Source organism: Ctenocephalides felis, unplaced genomic scaffold (assembly GCF_003426905.1).
Source record: "Ctenocephalides felis isolate EL2017-DRISC unplaced genomic scaffold, ASM342690v1 CF-g0.4_SCAFFOLD_03573, whole genome shotgun sequence".
NCBI lineage: Eukaryota > Metazoa > Arthropoda > Insecta > Siphonaptera > Pulicidae > Ctenocephalides > Ctenocephalides felis.
In genome coordinates, this window is record NW_020539727.1 from 9,777,020 (window position 1) to 9,796,200 (window position 19,181).

Sequence of the window (19,181 nt, forward strand, 5' to 3'; positions counted from 1 at the left end):
TATACACATTTTTAAACTGTAAATATGAAATTAGTAATAAATATATACTATTTTTGAACTTGTAAATTTAAAATTTATGTAGTTTTATATATATTTTTGAAAATTTAAAAAAAAAATCTAAAAATTTAGAAATTTGTTTGAACCGTATAAGTGAACTTTAAAATTTAAAAATCTTGATACGGAACTCAAGAAAATTGTAACAAAATTAGTACTCATGTATAAAATATCTGATAATTTGATGTGCATATGTCTAATTATCATTTTAGACCGCCAAATATCATTTTTTACATTTTTTTTTTTTCTGTTTTTCCCAAACCGCTAGACCTGCCTTTCCAAAAATTTAATCAATTCGTCATTTTGTCAATACAAGTAAAATATTTTTTAAATCATTCAAATCGAGTGCTACGTTCTTCCAAGAAATGAATGACCGTTTTTAGTACTTTTTGTGCGTATCTCCAAAACGGCTAGACCTGCGTTTGCTTAAAACTAATCAACAGGTCTCCCCATCAATAGGAATCGTTAGTTTTTTGAATTATTCAAATCGGTTGATCCATGCTCTTAAAAACGTCGGCAAAAAATTGTATCCGCACACACACATACACACACACGCACGCATAAACACACAAACATACATCCACTTTTCGAAGGTATGCCAAAATATTCAGGAGGATTATAAACGTAAGGGGGCGTCCATTAATCACGTGGGGTTTTTAAGGGGAGGGGGGGTTGACAAAAAAAATCACGAAATATCACATTGGAGTAGGAGGGAGTTTTAACTGTATTTTTTTTAAATCCAAATATTTTTAAAAAAATCAAAAATTCTACAATTTTTTCTCGTAACTATATACGTGCTGTTTGTTGGAGGAGGGAGGGATGATTTTGAATATCACCACGTATAACCAAGGTGGAGAGGGGGGGTCTAAGAATCCTTTAAAAATCGATCACGTGATTAATAGACGCTCCCTAAAGATTTTTTTTGCGATTACTATAAGTTATAACCCAAGATATTAACAACCTGACAACCTAACTTTACAACCTAAGAACTTAAAGAAGATGCCTAATACACGTTTACAACTCTATTAAAAACAATTTACGGGGCGTCCATTAGTCACGTGATCTATTTTTTACTGATTTTTGGACCACCTTCTCCCTTGGTGATACATGGTAATATTCAAAATTATCCAACAATTTAGGGGGCATCCATTAATCACGTGATCGATTTTTAAGAGGTTTTTGGACGACCCTCTCTTGGTGATATTCAAATACATTGTGATATCCAAATTATCTCTTTATCCCCATCAAACATCACGTGTATTCTTAGTGACGAGAAAGAATTGTATTTTTTTATTTTTTTGAAAATGTTTGGATTTTTTTTAAAAAATAATAATAAATACACGTGATTTCTTACTATACCCCTTCTTTCCACACTTAATTTTACGTGATTTTTTGTCAAATCCTCCTCCCCCTAAAAATCTCAAGTGATTAGTGGACGCGCCCTTAATAATTAGATGTGATGAGAGATATTTAAAACATTTGTTGGTTTCTATCATTATTCAAATCCTTGTTCCAACACAGTACATAAATAGGTTAACACCCACTGCTCTATTTGATAAACATTGAATATCATTGAAGCATGTAACGCGGTCGTGCAAAGAAATATTCTAAATAAAATATGCCATTTTCATATATTCGATAAATTTTTAGAAATTGCATCCTAAAATTTTGTTAAAAATTAAATCCTAGTAAAAACTAAAACTAGTGGTGCATGTCATTGTGCCTTAAGACAAAGTGCTGAAACTTTCCGTATCGTAATAAACTATTCGAGGAATATTAAATGTTTTTAATAAAGATTTAGATTATTATAAATAGTATAGTTTTAATATACAAAACTTAATCAACTCGGTATCTCCTAAACGATTAGACCTGTCTTTGCCTAAAAGAAATCACCACTTCTTCTCATCATTACAAATTGAATGTTTTTTGGGTCATTCAAATCGGATGTTCCGTTCTCTCAAAAACTCGATTTCTATTTTCTGCACTCTTTGCTCTGTATTTCCAAAACGCGTGGACCTGCCTTTGCTAAAAACTAATCAGCACATCTCCCTATCAATAGGAATTGAATGCTTTTTGAACCATTCAAATCGATTGATCCGTGCGCCCGAAAACGTGGACGAAAAGAAGCAGACATACAAAACACACACACACATCCATTTTTTCTAAGGTATTCCAAAATGTTTAGAAACCTTCAAAACGTCTAGAAATGCAAAAATTTCCAATAACGATTTTCGGCCCATTACTATAACTACCGTACGGGAAGTTAATAAATTTATCTTTAGAATATTTGTAATTAGATTGTAAATAGATTATATCCCTTGGTGAAAATCAATATTTAATAACAAATACTACTTAATCCGCAAATTAATAAATAATGACTAAATTACTAGTATATGATATTTACTTCTTGGGAAATGATGTTCAGCCCTTGTTAGAAAATAATATTTTATTCAGAATGTAAACTTATATTGGCTGCCAATAAATAATATTTTATTAATTAGTTATGTTAATGTAAATTAAATGTTAATTTAATTATTTCATCTAATATATTGAAAATAAATACCTACATAAAAAACAAACCTAATATCTACCATGTAGAAAATAATTTTTAATCTACATTGAATATTATATATATCCGATAATATATATTATAATTATATAATACATATCCAATATACAGTTATCCGATATTTTTGACATCAATATTTATTAATAAATTATAAATTTCATGTCTAACAATAAAAGTTCAAGATTATTTTGTTAGTAAATAATATTTAACACTTGGAAAATAATAATGAGTTTACATTGAAAAAAATAGTCTTGGATAATAAAAGGTATTTGGCTTTAACAAATTTATCATTTATTTATTTATTATTTTGTTATTAAAATAAATAACTAGTTCCTCACAACTAATTTATTTTTCATGGATAAATAATACAATAACAGAGGAAACAAAATAAATTCATACCCGTATAATGTTTTCTCTTCAACAATTCACGTTACTACAAAACATTTAACTTACGTAGAAGTTTTGGCCCTTGCAAAGTCTGGGTTATCATTTGGGCAGCTTTCATTCATAGTCTCAAATCCGATAGATTTCGCGATGTCGCCAGGAGGTATTGGTGTCAGGGGGCCCAAATCGCAGGTCGGAGGTCTCCAAAAACGCCATAAAAGAGACGAACCTCGTTTGAGCTCCCCACGTTGTTTTAGGTAGGCCCAACAATCCTGCCAATTATTGAAAATTGGCATATGTGGTGGTTTACTTGCTGCCAAATTTGATCCTGACAGAGCCATACAATTGGAGACCACTTGGAATGGATACATGATGGTGCTTGTGATAAAAGTAGCGATTGCTCCTACGTAGCTGCGAGTTTCCTTATCGTGTACCAAATGTTTGTTGATGATAAATGTCACAGCACTCGCAAACAGAAGACAAGCAATGTCTCCTAACAGTCTTGGACATAGACCATTGAAGAATCCTCCAATACCTTCATCCTGATAGATGGTTGCGAAGGATCCCAAAATTGAATAATACTTTGTTTCGCGACCAATAAACTGACTCATCATTCTGACAGTGACTACTTGGAAGGGATGACTAATTATAGTACCACTTATGTGAAGAATCAAATCCCTCGACAAAGACTTCTCGAACTTCTTCCTCCTTTCAGTATCCGTGAGTTCATCATCATTAACATCTTCTTTTTCAGGAGTTGCTCCCAAACCTAATTGCTCGGCTATTTTTTCACTGCTCAGGACACTCACCACATTACCCAGGAGTTTAGGAGTCAAACCTCGATAGCAACCTGACAGGCCATCAATTCCTTTAATGTAACTGACATATTGGAAAACATTTGGGAGCACCAAAGCCGATCTGCCAAATAAAGTAGTAGTCGCCCTGGCAGGTATGGGCTCATAGCCAATCTGAATCAAAACTTTAGCATATTCAAATGGATGGCAAGCCGTGTTTAAGGCCAATCTCATTCCAAACCTTGTCCATGTATTTTTTTTTGCTTCCTCCTTAGAATTTGACATTTTGGATTTTATCGTTCCCCCAAAGCTAGACTCTATTTTGTTTGATTTTGATTGGACAAGTTGACATTATATTAATATTCACATATAAAATTTATAGATAGTCTCTTGGTCTCTCTATACAAACATATACAATTAGGGTGGTCCTTAATATGGATATTTTCGAATTTGTTTTCTCTAAGGGGCTCAAATGCTTCCAAATTGATAAAAAACAGTTCTCTGAAAATTTTAGCTCTAAATATTAACTTTAAGATAGTCCGCACTCCAATCAAAGTTTCTTAAAAAAATAACATGAGTAAAATTCCATTTGATTTTTAGAATTTTATAACTTAGCGACAAGTGAACCAAAATAATGACTATAACATTGTATTTGCTTATTTTGAACATAAACAAAAAAATTACAACAAAAATTTGATATATTTTGCAAAAATAAATATTTACTTTGGAAGAAGAACCAAGGAAATTTTATTGGGGTGCGGACTATCTTAAAGTTAATATTAAAAGCTAAAATTTTCAAAGAACTGTTTCTTATCAATTTGGAAACATTTGAGCTTCTGGTAAATTGGAAAACATCCATATTGAGGTCCACTCGAATTTGTATATACATATCCATTTTAACTATTTTATATTTATTAATTTCTCGAAGGATAAGTTTGTTTTTGCCAAAAAATGCGATTTGCTGATTTTATGTTTTCACGACGTTTTAAGCCATTCTGAATCGAATGTGATCAAATTTGGAAAAAGTATGTGTGTGTGTGTGTGTGTGTGTGAACAGATTGTTTGCCGTCAATCGACGTTTTCTCAAAAACGGCTGGACCGATTTCAAAAATTTTAAATTCATCAAAGTTTGAAAAAATTTGATAGTCAAATTTTGTGTCAAAAATCGTTTTTGAGATGTCATGAGTCAAAATTTGAATTTCACAAATGTAAAGACTTTTGCAATAATTTCGATAAAGAAGAGCCTCTTTGGAATTAGCAAAAAAATAATCGAGCAGTCTATAAGTAAAACTTCTAAATTTAATCTAAATATCTAAATCTCAATTTCGGTCGATTGAGTCAATTATTACACAGTTTGGAAAGTGAATGCAATTTGCTTTAAAGCAAAATGCCACTTTCAACTAGTTTCTATTTCTTCGGTTTAATATTTCTTGCAATTATCCTTAAATAATGAATTTTGGCAAATGTGCAGAATTATTTCAAAGAGTCAGAACTTTCAATTTTTATAATTTTGGCAAACGAAATCGTAATTAATTGGTCCTTGAAAAGATTTAAAATTTAAATATGTTATTGACATTGTACTTACGCGCGTTCTCGTCTAAAACACATGATAACGCGTATTAGGTGTTTAAAATTTCATAATTTAATAATAAAACAACGAAAAAATTTTTAACATTAATAATACTAGTGCTGTATGGCATCGTGCCTTAAGGCAAATTGCTGGAACTTCCCGTACCGTAACGAAATGTTCGAGTAATATTAAATGTTTTCAAATAGATTATTATAAATATTGTAACATTTTCTAATATTTATAAGAATTATATAAACTGAATCGCAAAGTTGAAATTATTTATTTTGTATATATGTGAGCTTTAGAACTTCAGCCAGAATTGAAATTAAAATATAAAAAATTTTGGATATTCAAAAATTTTTTTTTTGAAAAAAATATATATATTTTTTTATATCAAAGTAAATTGTTTTGACTGAGGCATGCCAAAATGCTCAGAAACCTGTTAAACGTGTAAATATGCAAAAATTTTCATTTTTGATTTTCGGCCCATTACTATAACGATCCTACGGGAAGTTAATAATTCTGATGCGATTTGAATATATATCTTTTCAATAAAATTTATTTTAGTTTAAAATTGACATTATTTGTATGAATTATTGTGCCTACATACCACGAGCTAAATAATTCTTGAAAATCAATCCAAAAGTCCATCAGCAATTTACAAACTTGTATAGCTGAATAAGTTTTCGAGTAAACAAAAAATATGAAAGAATAATTTATATCTTAGAAGTAATAAATTCTTGAAATACTTCTGAAGTACTGTTAACAATTTCTGTTAGTTCTGGAAGAAACAAAAAACTGTATTAATATTTCATAGAAATAAACACAAGAACAGCAAAATAATAAAAATACTTAACAAATGCATTCTATTCTATCCTAGTTCAGGTAAAATTTGTGATATTGTTCATGTAGTAAACAGTTCTTGAAGATACTCCAAAGGTCCTCCAACTTTTGGTGAAAAAAAAACAAAAAACAAAAAATGTGTTATCATTTAATAAAAAAAATAGTTATCAGCAGAAAAATACTTACATTTACTTACACAACTTCTGAATTGCAATTGCTTTATTCTTCTGAAGACTTCGAACAAAATTTTGCCTTCAGAAGTTCCAAAAATTTCAAAAAAAAAAATTATGACGTAACAAGTAATTAACGAAAGTAAGGACAATTTCCTTTTTTGAGTTTATGCAACTTACCCTAAGGCAAAATGCCACTAACACCTAGTTACAGCTTTTTATTTAAACAATCTCTTTATTCCAAATAGTATATTCACGCCTTCAATATACAAATAACATTCAATTAACAACACGTAACAAACTAATAATTATATTACATTAAGTTAATATAATTTAAATCTTATTATGCATTTAAATTAAAGAGACTGCACTATCTTATAACTAATGTTAATATTACATTTTATTTAGATTTTCAAGTTTTTACAATTTAAAATGGGATCACATTAAAATACTTTACAAAATAAATATCAAACCGTTTTTGCCGTTTCTGTAGTAAATAGAACTTTTTTTTTATTTTAGATTCATTTTACATTTAAACAAATGCATTAATTTATGTTTCAAGAAATAATAATTTTAATTTGAGCATTTTGAAAAATACCGATAAAATATAATTCGATACCTGCCTCGGACAGCCTGATGTCAAGCAATAATGACATAGGACAATGGAAGCAGACTCTACATATATTTTGATTGACTATTTTATTCAATTTAGATATTTACTATATTATTTTTATATCATGTCATGCTGATTTTTTTCCATTTTCAGAGATCATCTGAAATAATTTAACATATTTATTAAGACGACTCTTACCTTTATTATTATATTTATTATTATAAAATGATAGTTATTATTTACTCATTTTTATAAATTGCACAAAGCTCTAATACAGAAACGGTCTTTATAAAAGCACTTGTGGTTCCTTAATACTAATTCGTACCTATTTCTCAGGGTTAAAAAAAAAACAATATCAACATTAATTCAATTAAACATTACATTATTATATAAATATATAATAATTTAATTTTTCCAGGTTTGTCGGGAATTGAACCGACGAACCATGAATTGCAAAAACCGTGTCTTTACGACTTACTATATAAATATATAATAATATAAAGGGATAATTGACATTCTAACGTATGAAATCTTTTTAATTATCTAATTGATAGTCCAATCACTAGAAATTATGTAATGTTACACTTTAGGAAAATGTAAGTTTGTAATGAATTATTCCTAACTTTTTATTCTCAACTTTAGCTCTGCCAAAGTTTGTAATTGTTATAAAAATTTTAATTTAATTATTAAAATATATAAGTTATTATATCAAAGAAGATGAAGCATCTACCATTAAAATAATCACCAAAACAAACATCATTTTATCAATAAAAATAAATTAAATAAAGCCAAATTAAATCTAGAACTCTTCTAGTTTAATCATTCAGAAACCCAAATTTACGATGAAATTGTATTTGAATTAGTATTTAATTCATGCTTAACTATTGCACTTTATTTATTTAGTTTATTTTAACTATAAATTACAAACTTCCATTCTTAAATATAATAACTTTGAAAATTAATTGTAAGCATTTTTACAAAGCAAGAGTTGAGAACCGATTTAGGAATTACGTAAAACTTCTTCTTTAAAGTACTAAACAAATTTAAAAATTTCCATTTTTAAAATCACCTAAAAAAAATTATAAAATCTATCATATCAATTTCAAGACTCTAGTACTTTCCATCCATCCATTTTTTTTTCAAAAAAGAGGTTTCACTTAACAAATTATCCTACATTAGTAATATATACAATTGACATTTTATTCTATCCTTATTAAACAAATATTTTAACAACAATATTACAAAGTATCATTATATCATATCACAGGTGGAATATTATAAAAAAATAATAATTACGTATATTAATTGACGTTGAAAATATATAAAAAAAATACATATAATCTCTATTTAAGTAAGTAGGTACACCAATATACATTTATATATAAATTAATTTACATTTAAAATACTAAAATATTATAAATGCCGCAGTAATATCTTTGACAAAATAATTGGTAAGTAAAATTGCCAATTTTTTGGGTGGACTTTTGTGGGAATTATTGTATAACTATGTTATAATTAAAAAATCGTCATTTTCAAATTATTAATATCAATCTTTAAATTTATAACATAGTTAAATTTGAACATTCTCAGCCAATAAATTGACACTTATATTTTAATATTTATTATTAACCAGTTAACTGTGATGTGCTCATTAAACAGTGTCGTCAGAAACGTGACATGACGTGTATAATCGTCAAACAAAAAGTAAGATAAAAAATTTGAGCTTATTTTAATAAATTGAATATTATAATCATATTTTACTTCTTTGTTAATATAAACTAAAAACGCAATAAATGATGAAATATTATACAAGTAAATGAAAGAAAGTAGACAGTTTTTGGTGAAAAATAAAAATTACTTTCAAAACAAAGATAGGAAAAAATATCATTCAAACGGCTAAATACTAATTCTTATATTATTTTCAAATTTTCGAAAGTTCGTGCAACTTGCCTTAAGGCAAAATGCCACTTACAACAATTTATTTCGTACAGTCATAGACCCCCAATTCTGAACATCTTGAAATTTTAGAATATAATGTGCTTTACTCAAAACTTTCAATTTAAATGGCAAATGTTCACTGCTTTATACGCATGACGTGTATACTCGTCAACACGCAAAATTCTGCCACTTATACATGACGAGTATACTCGTCAACCACAGTTAACTGGCTAATATGCATAAATGCACATAGTTCGTAGAAATTGTTAATTTATCTAATACAATTAATAAAATGTATAAAATCAATAAATAAATATTCTAATAAAATAATTTAAATAAAAAACTAAAAACGACATTTTGAACAATCTTACATTAAAACTTTTGTAGATTATTACCATATATTGTGGTCGCTAAAAATATATATGAAATTTTATAAAACAATTACAAAAATAAAATTTAGATTCAACTTCGCACTTTAAATAAAATTTTGGAACAAGTCGTAATAAAATATATCGACTCAAAATCACATATTCTGCGAGTCGTCTGATATTTTGTATCTTACTGAAAAATATAAAAATTAACGAATAAAAATGGAAGTTAAAATAAATTTAACCCTTTTGTCGTCTATGGACGACATCCGTTCGACGACCGTGTGTACGAATGTCGCCGTTATAGACGACATCCAGAGTGTCGAATGTGACAAATTTTGCTTTGTTCAATCAATATTTTTCGCTCTGAATTCAATGATTATTTAATCAATAATATTTTTTTTTATTTCCATCAAACCACAACTGCCTAGAAGACATTCAGTAATTATTGTGACTAAAATAATAAATAAAATTTTAAAATTCCAGCAATTTGCCTTAAGGCACGATGCCATGCACCAAAAGTTTAGTTTGTACAAAATATTTCCAAAAGATTGAGCTTTTATTAGTTTTTGAAATTTTTCAGAAAAAATTGACGAAGTTGTTGCAAAAATCAACAAACTGTCCCATATTGGAAACTCATATTTTAAGGGGGTCTTCCTATGTCATGGGTTGAAAAAATCGATTTTTTTTCATAAATTGCTCCCTTAACAAGTCTAGAATACGGTAGTAAAGCGATTTTAGAAAATTCGAAGTCGTTTTAAAGATACAGCAGGTAAAAGAAAGAGCGGTTCGGTAGTTTTTAACGGACTTGAAACTTTAAACGCGTTTTTCTCAAAACTGTGTTTTTCAAACTTTCCTCCATTGTATCTCAGAAACGGCTGAACCGAATTACTTGAAATTTACAGGGCACACTCAATATATTTAAACGCATAGAATGAACTATTATCAATCAGAATGAAAATTTTCAAAACTTCGATTTTTTTATAGCAAAAAACAAAAAAAACGCCTAATTTGCAACTTTTATTTCAAATGTCTATCAAAAATCAATTTTTTTTATATTCATTTGATTATAGGTCATTCCGAGCTTTTAAGCCTACAAATTAAAACGCCGTTTATTTTTTTTTTTTTCAGATAAGCCGATCAGCCGGAATCGTGGAGGAAGTGGGAGCTCTTTTTTTGGAGGCGGGGGTGTTCCGAGCGCTGTAACTCTAGTTTGACTGAATATTTTTAGCTGAAATTTTATATTTATACTGTCCAAATATGTGTTAATAAATGGTGAAAAACTTGAAGCTCTAAATATTTACTGGTCGTAGAAAAAAAATCCTAAAATATCCCTAAAAAACAGGCCGTCACATAGGAAGACCTCCTTAAATATTTGTAATTGTTTAGTATTGAATAATTATCTGAAAAAGCTAATAAAATAGATGAAAACGTCTTCTGATAGTAATATTTGGTAAAATAAAAGTTGGAAATTTAGGCTCGAGGAAACCACCAACGAACATTTGGCTAGAAAAAAATATTTGTTTTACTTTTTTAATACCAAACCTAATTCTAGAGAAAATGTCACTTCAAGCTATGGTTTCTTCAGCAAAGTTTCAAGTAAAAACCAAGAACTTAAAGTGCTCCGCATAATATATTAATATTTATAATTAATTTTTACCATTTACTAGCTCCAGTTCATTCACGATCTAGTATCTGATTCCTTTATCAAACCGATGTCACAATCCAGCACACTACGATTTTTATACAAATCCGAGACTATAGCCAATGCTCCTCCTGGTATAAATCTCACAAAATTATCACCAACCAGGGGTCCCATTGCATAGAGTCCATCAGGGGCATTTAAAACCTTATTAGTAAATTTATTCACCGCGATTGGATTCAATCTGCAGTCTACTGGTTTGTTCTGATCGACACCAATCCCTACTAAATCACCAGTATTAGAAAGTCTTACTGGACGAACCTCCGTTTGTGGTAAATGATTCACCATGGAGGACTGGTTTCTTAAAACTTTACAAAATCTGCAAAAGGCACATCTTCTCAATTTCGCGTTGATCCTGGGAGCAATTTCCTGGTTCTCGAAATAAGATTCTATCCTATTTTCTATGTAAGTTTTTTCATCAGACATGTTATCAGGAAGGTAAGTCAGATCAGGTCTGGATCCGATTAAGATGGCGCAAAAAGAGACTATCATCTCTTTGCTGGTGTTGGTTTTTATGTTGAGTATTTTTACACGATGTCCAGGCCTGGTTGGAGCAGATGTATTGTTAGATAAAAGTTTGAGTTTGTGCCTGAAGAATTCTTTAGGCGAGAATGTTATGGGTTCGATGGACACTATTGTGTGTTCTGGTAATGCTGTGTAGTTTGGATATGTGACGGAGGGTTCCTTCATCATTCGATGAACCTGAAAAACATTAAAAATAAAAATTATTGATATATCTTATATATAATTAAAAAACTCTTCTGCAATGATGTATGTAAATATACTCCTCCTAAACGATTATTCGGATTTTGATAAATCTTTCTGAAGTTTGTTAAGGGATTTTTTTAAGGATGTATGTGTAGTAAAAATATGGTTATATTGTAGAAATAAATGGAAAATGTGGCCAAAAACGACATGTCATTGTTTGACATTGAAAATATTTCAGACATTTGGCATTAAAAACAAATGAAAACTGTCATCTTCCAAAAATTTCAATTTACTTATGAGTCTAGACAATATTAGAATATGTATAATAAATTCATGATTATTAGAAAATTGTAATGTCTACGTTATTATTGCCAAAAAGCAGCTGAGATGTGCCAGAAATTAAAATAATATAAAATACAGTATATGTATGGCAGATTGAATGATACACATATGAACAGGATTTGACAAATTAATTCACTTAAAACATGAAACTAAGCAATAATCAAGGCCGGTCCTACGTTGAACGCGGGCGCACGCCTTAGGGGGCGCCAACACAAGATTCCGATATGAAATTTTTCAATATAATTCAAGAAATATATAATTTTCTTTGCATCTTTTACTAATAGCTGCACAATATTTTTGAAATACGTTAAAAATTTCACTTTAAAACAACAAATGGGATAGATCAATAGAATAGATCGCATAAAATTCCCCAAATAAATAAGTAAAATACATAATAATTTTAATAATAAACTGTTAAAACAGGTAAAATAATCGGAGGGGGGGAGGGGCACTAGAAAAAAATGGCGTGCGGGCACTCGACAATCGGCAATCATTGGCATTCGACTCTTATCTTATCGACTCTTATGCCGTAACGCACTTCCGTTGCATTTGTACGGATTTACACCCTGGTCGCGCCTAAAGAAGTTTTACTTCAATAAAAAACTTTAATTAACTTGATTCTACTTCCACACCTTGATTGTCATCGAATAGATTGATTGTTTAAGACATTATTATAGTAATTTATATCTTATGTAGGACATAGTGTTGATAAAGCCTACTATGTTCATGGTGTAAGATATAACAATCATCATTTAACTAACAATCTCATATTATTTTATTGTCTACAAAGTAATAATCATTCATTCATTCATTCATTCAATTAAATTCATGCGTTCATTATAAAAAAAAAGTTTGCTGACAATTGAGGAATAGAAAACCATACGAAATTTGAAAAACGCGGCATCTGTTATATATCAAAGCGATTGGGTAAATGTCTCATCTTTCTAAAAACATACTCTATGCTTCGAATGTCAAATAATAAATGCAAGTGAAGTTGAAGTCATTTAACATTATTTTTATATTGTCTAGGTTATTTAACGCAAAACAATTTAAGATTTAAAGTCATTTGAAAGATTATTAAATTAATTAGATTATTATTGAGCACACAAATATTCTCGTAAATGTTTGCTGAGTTTACGTCGTGAAAATATTTAAAAATGTCAGAAGAATCAATTATGTCTTTGAATGACCATGCACTTAAAATTGAACCACCAGATTATTTAGAAGAAGACATTAAACGCGAAATTGAAGAATTTGATGTTATTGATGATATTGTTAAGTCTGAATCCTGTTCTGAAGAACAGGATGATGACACGTGTTTAGAAAGATTCATGAATTCTGAAGTGATGATAGAAGAGGAAGTCAAACAAGAGTCAATCGAGACATCCATTTATGAATGTAACATTTGTAACATATCATTCGTAGAATCACATCATTTTAAAGAGCATATGGTCAATCACAAGCCTAGTCATAGCGAAGAACGCCCTTTCAAATGCAAAGTCTGTCACAACACTTTCAAACTGCCAAAAGGGTTGATATCACATATGATTACGCATTCTGAAGAACGTCCCTCCAATTGCACAATTTGCAATCAGGCATTCAAACAATTGGTTGTTTTAAAAAAGCACATGTTTATTCACAGTGGTGAGCGTTCCCATGAATGCAGTATATGTAATAAGACATTCACACAATTAGGTAATCTCAAAAGTCACATGCACGTTCACAGTGGTGATCGCCCCCATGCATGCAACATATGCAAGAAATCATTCACTCAATTAAGTCGTCTAAGAAGTCACATGATGATGCACAGTGGAGTACGGCCTCATGAATGCAATACATGCAACAAAACATTCACAGAATTAAGTAAGGTAAACATACACTATTCTGGGATAGTACATTTTTATAGGAGTTTTTCATTTTGATAATATAAATTCAATAATATAAATTTTATGTATAAATGTGTAACTTTTAAATTTTTTTTTAGTTTTTCAAAGTACCGATGGCTTCAAATAAATATTTGCCCGAAACCCTAGAAAAGGCTTTAAAAGAAATTCGTGATGGTACTTTATCTGTGTACAAAGCTTCCAGAACATATAAAATCCCCAATCAAACCTTATATGATAAACTACACGGCAAATACAAAAAGCAAGGTCGTGCAGGAGCTCCAGCAGTGCTGACCCCCGAAGAAGAAAATCTTATTGTTGAATGGGTTATAACGATGGCTCAAATGGGTTTTTCTGTAACTAAAGACATTTTATTACATTCTGTACATAAAATGGTTGCTGAACTCGGTCGGTCTAACAAATTTAAGGGAGGATATCCAGGTCGGCATTGGTATGAGGGTTTTCTTAGAAGAAACCCTTTGATTAGTAAAAGACTATGTCAACCCTTGACTACGGCTCATGACGGTGTGAATGAGGTCAAAATTAGGGCATGGTTCAAGCGAGTTCAGCAATATTTTCAAGAAAATGACTTTAGTGAGCTGTTACAAGACCCATCTAGAATATTTAATTGCGGCGAATCTACATTTTCTCTGTGCCCAAAAGGTCAAGCTGTTTTGACTAAAACAGGTTCCAAATCCTTACATTGCAGATCGGGAAATGATGACAAGGAATGCCTTACTGTATTGATCGGCGCTTCTGCAGAGGGGAAGTTGATGCCAATTTTGTCATTATTTCCATATAAGAGGATACCATCCAACATATTGGCAAAATACCCGAAAACCTGGTCCATAGGCAGAAGTGATAATGGGTGGATGACCAGCGAAAACTTTTTTGATTATATTGGAAATGTTTTCAATCCTTTCCTCATAAACGAAAATATTGAAAAACCAGTTGTTTTATTTTTGGATGGTCAAGTTTCGTATTTATCCTATCACCTGTGTAAATTATGTAGAGAAATTGGCATTATTTTAGTTGCCTTGTTGCCCAATTCACCTCATATTTTACAGCCTATGGACGTAGCGGTTTTTGATAGCTTGAAAAGTGCCTGGAGTAGAAATGTATATTCTTGGGGTATAGAGAATAATGCACGTCGTTTAAAAAGAGAAGATTTTGGACCGATTATTAAGAAATCTATTGATGAGGCAGTAACAAAAGCGACAATAAGAAATGGTTTTCGCAAATGCGGACTATACCCATTTGATGAAAACGCTATTGATTACAGTCAACTTATCAAAAATACTACTCCATCATCTAACTCAGATTTGCCAACATGTTCAATAGGTTCATTAACACCAGGTCCATCAACATTACAAAGTTCAAATAATTTTGTTGCACTTTTTGAGGCACATTTGGGAATGGCAAAATTAAATGCATTTCAAAATTGCTATGGAGAGTGGAATGGGGATTTAGAAGATACAAGTTTATATAACTATTGGAAAAGCATTAGACAAATTTATTCAAATCCTCCCAATCATATTGTTCCTTCTCTAGAGCACTTGGGTGACTCTACGATAGATGCAAATAATCATACACTTTCAGAAATTACTTTAGACTGGCCAAATGAGAACTTGACATTGGATGGAATCGAAGAACATAGTACCGTAATATAGTGCTCAATGCCTGCGACAATGAACAGCAAAGCAACAAGCTCAAAAATTATTGATAGAGAAGATTTAGAATATGAAATATTATTATTAATTGATAAACAAAATGCTGCTAATGATTTGTCCAAGAAAGAAAACATGACCGAAGAAAATAAAACAGTTCATCCCTTACTTTTAGAAAATGCAAATAAGACTGAAGCAACTTCACCACGAACTCTTTCTACAGATTTACATAAGACGCAACCCTGTTTTCTGATCCCGTTCAAATCTGAAAATTCACATGATGATGCATAATCAAGTATGCCCTCATAAATGCAGTATATGCAATGAGTCATTCAAAAAATAGATGATCTGAAATGCCACATGCTGATGCATAATGGAGAAACCCCCTATGAATGTAGTATATGCAATAAGATATTCACACAACAAAGTAATCTGAAAAGACGCATGCCGGTTCATTATGGAGAGCGTCATTAATCATTGAAGTGTTACTGAGTAGAAATTAAATTTAAGTAGATGTAGAACCACCACTCTTCAAACATAAAAAGAATTATCATTCACATATTTTGCTTCCATTTGTTAAAAACAGTAGAAAATGATTATGTACTTAATCCAAAATTATATTTTTTATACCAAAATTTATCTCATGCTAAGTTATGAATAAATGATAATTATTTATCAAACTGTTCTATTCTTATATATATAAAATTTTTCTGTGATTAGGTATGTAAATATTCTCCACCTAAACGATTATTCGGATTTTGCTAAATATGTCTGGATTTTGTTATGGGAATTTTAGAATTGTAGAAATAAATCGAAAAAATTGCAAAAAACTACATGTCAATATTTGAGACATAATTTGGCATTGAAAACAAATGAAAACTGTCATTTGCTAAAAATTTCAATTTACTTATGAGCCTAGATAATATTAGAATATGTATTAGAAATTCATGATTACGAATGAGAAAAATGAAATGTTCACATTATTATTGCCAAAAAGCAGCTGAGTTGTGCCAAAAATTAAATTAATATAAGATACAGTATATGTATGGCAGATTGAATGATGCACATATGAACAGGATTTAACAAATTAATTCACTTAAAATATGAAATTAAGTAATAATCATTAATTACATTAACATCGCTCATATTAATGTATATGCACTTTGGTGTGAAGAGTAATTTTAAAAACAATAATTATTATTTTTAGGTAAACGGCAAATATTAGAATAGGATATTTAAAAATTGTACAGGACAACGTCTGTCGGGTCATCTAGTAAATATATAAAGTTATTTGTTTTAGGACCAATAGCTTTCTTGATTATTTAACTTCCCATATTTTATTTAAAAAACTGTGAAATTGTTCAAGAGTTTTACCTTATGGTATTCAGGATACATATTTTCAGGTAATTGTTTATCCAGGCCCGTGAACTGATGCCTGAATACATGAATTACAGGAATGTTTCTAGCTCTGGCAGCAATTACAGCGTCGGCTGAACTTAGTCCTGCTCCGAGGATCAAAACCGGAGCCATATCTATAAAAAATAAAAGAAAAACATAATAATCTATCTATCGTACTATTTCTAGTTGTGAAGTTTTTACTATTTTTTTTAATTATTATTACCTTTAACGTTTTCTTCGTCCAGGTCCTCGATCTGACGCTCAAAGTCGCGAACATCATGCGTCAACCAGCTTCTATTTTCAGTATTCAATTCACCAGGAATTCCCAAAGAATTTGGCAGATCTGAGGATCCTGATGCCAATACCACATTTTTGCATAAATAGTGGAATGGTTCAAACGTTAGTAGATCGTATCTGAAAAAATAAGGAAAAACTTCATTAATAAATGTAAAAATATAAAAATTAAGAAATCAATATAATATTTTAGGCATAATGTTGCTTACCCCGTGACACTCCATAAATTAGCAACCCCGCAGGATTTTCGTCTACAATAATATTTTCCTTTACTCTGCACCGGTTTGATGCCAACGACACAAGTATTATTTTTAAAAAACCTTTGTAAACCTTGCTGTTTAACATAATGCTCATAATACTTAGCAACTTGCCAAACAGGAGCCCTATTACTAGACTTATTATCTAATTTTCTATTGGTTTTTGTTACATCTTCGAGTATTATATTTTTATCTTCGATTTCTATAGATTTACTCCTAGAGCCTGTATTGCTTTGGTGTAGTTGTCTTTGCTGCTCGTTCAGGGGCGAAGTTTCTTCTAACCAGGTGTTAAAGTCGTATCCTGGTAAGGACATCCAGTTTCCGAGGGATAGAGTTAATATATGGGGATCCATAAAATGCCAGGAGCCACCAGGATTACCTTTACCCAAGACGACGTGATCGATCTGGAAAAAAAATTATCATCAAATCAACTATCATAAACCATCCTTGAATAAACGTGGGCTAGCAAGTTTTAGTTCTAACAACGGTCAGGTTGATATCAAGCAGTATTAATTGTTTAGTATAAGTTATTATTATAAATAATAATTTATTTACCATTTTATCAGGATCGTATCGCCAATCCAGCATTGAAGGCAATTCCATTCCTAAATCTGCTGATGGATATTGTAGATTGTCCAACTGTAAAAGAAATATAGATTAATATAGCTGCACATGGCATCGTGCCTTAAGGCAAATTGCTCGTATCGTTCATAAAATATACAGTGACGATCTTATCGCCCAAACACTTAAGAATGTTTACATTGGCAAGAGGTGAATGAATGAATCCATCTGAGGATATATTTCTTACGATTAGAACCCATTTGAATTATATACAATTACAATTATAACCCATTTGAATTATATACATTTTCAAAGTAAATTGTAAATTTAAAATTCATATTTAAAGTATAAAACTTTGTACATTTTTTAAAATTTTGAATTTTTTTTCTGAAAATTATGAAATTAGCTTGAACCGTATAAGTAAACTTTAAAAATTAAAAATCTTGGTACGGAACCTAACAAAATTGTATCTAAATTAGTAATAATTTTCAATTTTTTTTTTACTTTTTGCTTTGTATCTCCGAAATCGATAGACCTGCCTTACCAAAAATTTCATCAATTATTCATTTCGTCATTACAAGTAAATTGTTTTTTGAATCATTCAAATCGGGCGCTCCGTTCTCTTAAAAATTGAATTACCGTTCATGGCACTTTTTGCGCCGTATCTTCAAAACGGCTGGACCTGCCTTGGCCAAAAACTAATCAGCACGTCTTCTCATCAGTAGAAATCGAATGTTTTTTAAATAAATTAAATCGGTTGATCCGTGCGCCCGAAATCGTGGACAAAAAATTGTATCCAAAACATACACACACAGACATACATTCATTTTTTCTAAGGTATGCCAAAATGTTCAGAAGCCTTTGAAACGTAAAGATATATAGAAATTTTCATTTTCGATTTTTTTGCGATTACTATAAACTTACCATGAAGAAAAGTTAATAATATTTCATATGAATAATTTCAGAATATTGTTAAATAAATAAAATTAGTGTCTGAATAGTATCTATACTATGTAAGATTTTGCTAAAGTATCAAACATTATCTCTAATTTTAATAAATAATAAC

The 19,181-nt window shown here is 30.2% G+C and overlaps 1 protein-coding gene across 4 annotated transcripts in view; it reads left to right on the forward strand.

Annotated features, from left to right (window-relative positions):
• LOC113389071 (calpain-A-like) overlaps positions 1 to 19,181 on the forward strand; it is a 609,920-nt gene that overhangs the window by 248,865 nt on the left and 341,874 nt on the right. The window lies entirely within an intron of this gene.